Below are 6,038 nucleotides of genomic sequence, written 5' to 3'. Positions count from 1 at the left end.
TTGAAGGGCGTTGTAGGGGCCAGTGGAGAGAGGACTGGATGCTCTGGGGCGGGTCATTAGGATATAGCTGTGTATGGACTCGCGCGAGGCGAACGCCGTCCTTCTTCCTGGCGCAGGGTGGCCTCGCGCGCGGGGTTGTGGGGAGGCGAGGGGCGACTGCCCCCTTGCCCCTCTGTGGAGACATTGGGGTGGCGGAGCGCCGGCGCCGGAGCCGGGGGGCTGTTGTGTGGGAGCCCAAGGTAGGGGTGGAAAGAACCGTGGAGGGCCAGCGCTGAGCGGGCCGAGGGCTGGGAGCGCTACCCGTGCCGAACGGACCTTGCCTGTCAGGTCCACACCCTCCTGCCCGAATGCTGGCAAGTCCACACACCGTGTGGCATCCTCTGCCGGGTTTGTCTCCCCTTAGGAATGCGGTGCTGATGTTTGTGGCTGGGACGCGCTTCTGGTCAGCAACTTTTCTGGAAATTTCAGCCTATATTGATAAGCTGTGAGATTGCTAGCTGGCGTTTATTTCAGCAGCATTCTTGCAAGGAGAAATAACCAGAAGAGTTGCTGGTGTTTGCCAGTATTCCCAGAAACACTGCATGAATGGGATCTTTAGCCATGTTTAACTTGTTTTCTCCAATTCAGTGCTTGGCATTTTGGTGTCATTTTTGCCATTTTGCATCATTAGTATTGAATATATAATTTTGCTTGAAGTCTGTTAGTTAATCAGTAAATGCATAGTATAACAGTAGGCAAATTCATAGTTGTCTTTCAACAAATGTTAGTGTCTCGTCTTGTATGTGGACAAAGAATAAAGATTTATTTCCTACTCGAACTATTAGGAATATGTCCAGTCCGTAGATGTTGAGTTGAACGACTTATAACACAAGTTAGACTTTGGTAAGGGCATTTAGAGCATTACTAATTTAGAGCCATTGCCATTCACATAAAATTCGAGATTGAGGTTCTAAAAGCATTTAGTTTCCTCTTCGTTTTATGCTGAGAAAAACTAGTTAAGGCCCCCTGCACAACTTGTCTTTCCAACACATTTAAGAAATAAGTTAGTAAATCTACCTTATATGAACACCAATAACATTTTATTACACAATTTCTTTGTTTTCTAGGCTTTAGATTTGTTTTTTAAGCTGGTTAAAGGTGCTGATGTTCTTTTTGAGGGTCATGCTGTGTTTATTTTTAAGGGGCTAGAAAAATAACCTCTAAAATACCAAGCTTTTGCTGATTTTTATGTTGTGTGTGTGTGTTTTTTTAAGGGGGAAGAAAGTGATTTCCTCTTTTAAGGAGTGCAGTATTTCACTTCAGCAAAACGCTAAATCTAAGTTGTGTTACACAGCCCTGTTTTTGCTTCCAAGTCTGCTGAAAAGGCTTTTGTTTTTGTAAACTTGCTCTATGTATCACTTGTTAAATAATGCTGAACTTAATCCTGTGATCCTATTAGTTTTCTTTTTCTTTTTTTTTCTTCCTTTCTTTCCTTGTTCTTTATAATTTGCCCTTCCTTTCTGCTAGTGTAGCCATGAGTATTTTTCTTTAGGTAGCCAATTACCTGTGAAAAGACTGTAAATATACTGCTGAATCAGTGCAGATCAAAACTTGGCACCCTTAGACATGGCGGGGATGGAAATTCTGGAATTTCACACAACAGGTTGTATATTGTGTAAGCTTACCTTATGCACTGCTCAGGAGTTATTTTTTTTTTAATGTGATACTTGTCAGACATTCCCCATGCTAAAGTCCACACAGGAATAATGTAGCCCATATGCCATTATCCTCAGCTGATATAAATGCAGCCGTTTTGCATGATAGACTTTTTTAGTAAAGGTATTAATTAAATATCTCTGATTATACTTTTTCTACCTTTGTTGGATTTTCCACATAAATATTTATGCTTGCACAAAGAAAATTCTTTGTCAGACCGTATGTGTTTTCCTAGTTCTCCTCTGGACTTACAAAACAGTTTGTTGATAGCATTTATAACTTAGCTGTTTCTGAGACCCCACCCTCCCCTTTTTGAGTTTCTTAAAGGTATGGAATGTTATATTTCAGCCTTTCTGTTTCATCAGAGTCTGGAACCACTAAGTGTTTATTAAATACTAGACGAATAATATTTGTTAATTGTTCAGTAAGTACTGATTACCTACTAGCAGGGTGTGGTGGCACATGCCCGTAATCCTAGCTACTCTGTGGCTGAGACACAGGAATCGCTTGAACCCAGGAGGAGGGGTTTGTAGTGAGCCAAGATCTGGTACTGCCTCCAGCCTGTGCTACAGAGCGAGATCCTGTCTCACAAAATTAAATTAAATTAAAATAAGTATTGATTATCTACTTAGTGCTAAGTATGGTATGAGCTTGTGGGAAAAGAATGTTAACAAGACAGGCTTGACCCATGCACTTGTGGAGTATACACAACAGTCTGGGGGAAAGACCAAAAAAACACAAACAAACAAAAAACGTTCAAAGTGTGATGAGTGCTTTAAAGGGAGCAGAGCACTAGAGCCAGATTTTAACAGAGGAACGGAGTTACTGATTACAAGTGAAAAGGCTACAATAGCTATAGGACTGTGACAGTATTATAGGACTTTGACAGTATTATTATGAACTGACTTACAGCGTTACAGCTGATGGGAATTTTATACAGTTTAAAATATTCACTTTTACTATTATGGTACATGAAAACGTATCCTCAGTTAACAAATAATTTTGGCTGTGTTCTAAAGTTACAGGTTTCTTTATAAGCACATCAGTTGCTTTCCATTACATCCAAGTAAAATGACAACTCTGCGTTAATTCTCCAAACTTCATTTTATCCCATTCTTCCATCTGGTTTACTCCTATCCATCCATGGTGATCTCTCTTGTACCTGAGCAAGACAAACTCTTTACTATCTCAGGGCGTGTTCCATTTTCTTGGATTATTCTTCCTCCTCCCCTAAAACGTCTGGCTCCTTCTTTTCCTCTGAGCTTGGTATAGAAGCTACTTGAAGACTTCACCCTGTTTAAAATGTGTAACCCCAGCTATTTTCTAGCTTAGCACTTTGTTTTCCTCATTGTGCCTATCACAGTGTGTAATTTTTTTATTTGCTTGTTTACTAGTTTTTATTTCTTTTCCCACTGGACATAGGAGCTGGGATCATGTCAGCCTCATTCACTGCATTTATATGTTGGCTGAATGCATTGGAAACTGGTAGTCTATTTTCTTATAACTGTTAAGACTGGTGGCTAGGTTTCTAAGCTAGCCAGCAATAATTTTAATTTCTTACTTTTTTTTTTCTTTTTGTTACTTGTACTGTGGTAAGAGAAGGACATTTTCTGCTCATCCTTTTGGTCATAGGCCTGATTCCATATAAAAATTTCAGGTGGCTACAATAACTTTTGGGTTTTTTTGTTTGTTCCTTTTTGAGACATGGTTTTGCTCTGTTGCCTGGGCTGGAGTACAGTGGCGTGGTCATGGCTCACTGCAGCCTCAACCTCCAGGGCTCAAGCAATCCTCCCAACTCAGCCTCCCAAGTAGCTGGGACTGCACGACAGGCCAGCATGCTAAGCTAATTTTTTTGTATAGATGTGGTTTTGCCATGTTTCCTAGGCTGGTCTTAAACTCCTGAGCTCAGGTGATCCACCTGCCTCAGCCTTCCAAAGTGCTGGGATTACAGGCAATGAGCCACCGTTCCCAACATAGAATAATTTTTTAATATTCTACCTCCTTTCTGTATTCCCACCCCACATCCATTTTTCCTTTCTCGCCACATTGTCCTGATCTTCCTGTTGTAGCCACCTACCCTATGCGGCTCCATTGAGATATACTTGCTTTTCATTTGCTAAAATTCAGAAGTTCCTGTCTTTTCTGTAATGGTTTTCATGGTCATAGCCCCTGGATCTCAGATATGATGGAAGGAAGAGTAGAGATGAACCTGTGGTAGTGACTGCAAACTCTGTATCTATATGAATGTGTTGAAAGTAAAGTAGCCATCTGTAGGTCAGAGACTACATGTGTCTCAATTTATATTTGTAGTGTTGTTGCTAATAGCTTCACAGAGACATTGTTGCTGCAATGTTGGCAAAGAAAGCCTTCAAAAACTCATTGCCTCTTTTCATGTATAAATTTGTACAGTGGGCTAGATCTGGAAAGGTTTGTCAAAATATAGATGTTTATAAAAGAGAAATAGAAGGTTAAAAAACAGTCTAGGTCGCAGAGGGGAAAAACTGAGAGGGAAAGTATCAGTTTATCAACTAGTCCTGCCAAATTCTCAAACTTAAAACCATTAGGATCAGTTGCTTATAGCTATTTAGTGCCAAAAGCAGGCTAGCACTCATCTTTTTTTCTTTTTTTTTTTTACAGTAAGAGAATAGAATACTGCAACAGTAAAATACAAATGGAATTGACTGAATTTTTAATTCCCATTTCAAGTGGAATTCCGTAAGAGCTATCATTTACCAAATACGAAAATATATCATTGCTTGACTATAGAAAATTTGGCTACTATGAAGCTAAGTGTATTCGTGGTTATTGGTCTCTCATTTGATCTAAAGTGATCTTGTCACCAGTTATTTAATATTATATAAACATTACTTTAAAACAGTTTTAATCAGTACCTTTGTGATACAGTTGTGTGAAAGAATTCCTCAAAATGTAAGAAATTAGCTTTTATTTTTCTCCTTGATTTGAAATATTAATTTTTTTTTTTTTTTTAAGACAGAGTCTCGCTTTGTCACTCAGGCTGGAATGCAGTGGTGCAATCTCGGCTCACTGCAACCTTCGCCTCCTGGGGTCAAGCAATTCTCCTGCCTCAGCCTCCTCAGTAGCTGGGATTACAGATGCCTGCCACCACGCCCATCTAATTTTTATATTTTTAGTAGAGATGGGGTTTCACCGTGTTGGCCAGGCTGGTCTTGAACTCCTGACCTCAGGTGATCCGCCCGCCTCAGCCTCCCAAAGTGGCGTGAGCCACCGCGCCCGGCGAAATATTAAATATTTTTATTTCAGAGCATCTCAGTTGGTTAAATTGTGGCACTGATGAGTCTCTTGAGATTTTTGAAAATTTATTTAAGGGCATTAACTTGACTATAATGACTATTTTCTAAACAAAATATTGAGATACGTGATTGACAGAGGTTTTGGATGCCACCTTAGGTCATTAGTAACATTGAAATTTTGGAATTTGGTATTTATAGGGATATAGGAAAAAAGTCCTGTTCCATTGTGTTCACATGTCCATACCAGGCTGTGGGGTGAGTGTCCCCCTGGCTGGTACCTACTTGTCCATGTGGTTACTCATGAGCTGAGTGCCTACATTTCATGTTTTGTGGCATGTGACCCTGTGCTCCACTTCCCAGAATGCACATGTGGCCTGGGTTCATAGTCCTCTAGCCATGGCCGGGTCTCAGTTCAGTGCCTTCCATCCTGGGCAGCAGGAGCACCATGTTGCAGTCTACCACAGCTGCCTCTGGGCCTTGGCCTGGCTTCACTGCATTCCAGTGCTGCCTCCCCTCCACCCCAGACAGGGGAACCTGCCACTCTCAGGACCACCCTGCAAAGGCAGAATAAACCAGATCCTCTCAAAGCAAAAAAAGTTAAAAGGGACAACTGAGCATGTTTTGATAGTAGATCCATTGTCAAGATGTCCTAGACCCATACCATTTCTGGGACTTTGATACTGCTTTGTGGATAGTTTCCAACCAGAAGATCAAAACATACCTATGCCACTAATCTTTTTTGTTCTATTAAGATTCTTTCTTTTTTTTTTTTTTTAAATGGTCTCTGTTCCTCCTCCTCCTCACTATGGTAAGTTTCTCACAAGGTTCTTTATTCATTTTTTTCTTTCAATGCTTAATCCCTTTGAGAACTTTTCTACTTTCTAGTTTTTAACCAGACTTTAGCTTTTAAGTTGATGACCTGAACTTTTCACTCTTACCAAAACTCCAGTTTTTTGATTTTGTCTAAAACATCTCTACTTAAAAGTCATGTGTATATATTCCCTTCCTACCCTCATCCCTACTTCCCTTTCACCCCCTACACCCCAAAAGCCAAAAAATAACAAACTGATT

The 6,038-nt window shown here is 40.5% G+C and overlaps 1 protein-coding gene across 6 annotated transcripts in view; it reads left to right on the top strand.

The window, feature by feature from the left end:
* Positions 1-6,038, top strand: part of CEPT1 (choline/ethanolamine phosphotransferase 1) — a 45,129-nt gene that overhangs the window by 736 nt on the left and 38,355 nt on the right. The window contains exon 1 of one of the 6 annotated variants that reach the window (XM_054685582.2): positions 98-239. The exons of the other annotated variants lie outside the window; for them this stretch is intronic. The gene's annotated coding sequence lies outside the window, so the exon portion shown is untranslated. Of the gene's footprint in view, positions 1-97; positions 240-6,038 lie in introns of those variants that run through there. 6 annotated transcript variants of the gene reach the window in all.

Source organism: Pan troglodytes, chromosome 1 (assembly GCF_028858775.2).
Source record: "Pan troglodytes isolate AG18354 chromosome 1, NHGRI_mPanTro3-v2.0_pri, whole genome shotgun sequence".
In the NCBI taxonomy this organism is placed as follows: Eukaryota; Metazoa; Chordata; class Mammalia; order Primates; family Hominidae; genus Pan; species Pan troglodytes.
The sequence above is the reverse complement of the archived record's forward strand: the minus strand, read 5'-3'. Positions and strand labels throughout refer to the sequence as shown.